A 484-nucleotide genomic window follows, 5' to 3' on the forward strand; every position below is an offset into this window, starting at 1 on the left:
CCACTGAATGGGAAGCTGCCGGCAGGGGCTGGGTGACACGGGATGGAGGGACCCACCCCCACGAAGAGCCGTGACCGAGTCCGCAGAGCAGAGGGCGGGGAAAATGAGGGTTGATGCATACCTCGGCGGGGGCGCTGGAGCAAACTGCAAGACAGGCATCCCTGAGCGTGGCCGTCGTGGGGCTCCAGGGGTCCCAGAAGGCCTGGGTGGGGCGCGCTGCGACACACGCGGTCCGCGGCGCGCAGCGCTATGTTTACATTCTGCAGCAGCTCCACGTTGTGCCGCCATCCCCGCCTCCCATTGGCCAGCTCGCCAGGCGGTTCCACGCTGTGCCGCCGTTCCCGCCTCCCATTGGCCAGCTCGCCAGTCCCCCTGGTGCCGCGCTCCGCCCGCAGGGGGCGGGCCCTTCGTGTCCTCGCGTCTCCTTAGAAAACCCGGGTTCCTGGAGGCCTAGGCGGGACAGCCAGCCTGCGCCACAGGATGG

General features: G+C 69.2%; 1 long non-coding RNA gene across 1 annotated transcript in view; it reads right to left on the reverse strand.

The window, feature by feature from the left end:
* Positions 1 to 257, reverse strand: part of LOC104983942 — a 50151-nt gene extending 49894 nt beyond the window's left edge. Inside the window, exon 1 of the long non-coding RNA XR_824696.1 lies at positions 122 to 257. This is a non-coding gene — a long non-coding RNA (uncharacterized LOC104983942). The remainder of the gene's footprint in view (positions 1 to 121) is intronic.
* Positions 258 to 484: the final 227 nt, after the last annotated feature.

Source organism: Bison bison, unplaced genomic scaffold (genome assembly GCF_000754665.1).
Source record: "Bison bison bison isolate TAMUID 2011002044 unplaced genomic scaffold, Bison_UMD1.0 scf7180017863702, whole genome shotgun sequence".
Classification (NCBI taxonomy): Eukaryota; Metazoa; Chordata; class Mammalia; order Artiodactyla; family Bovidae; genus Bison; species Bison bison.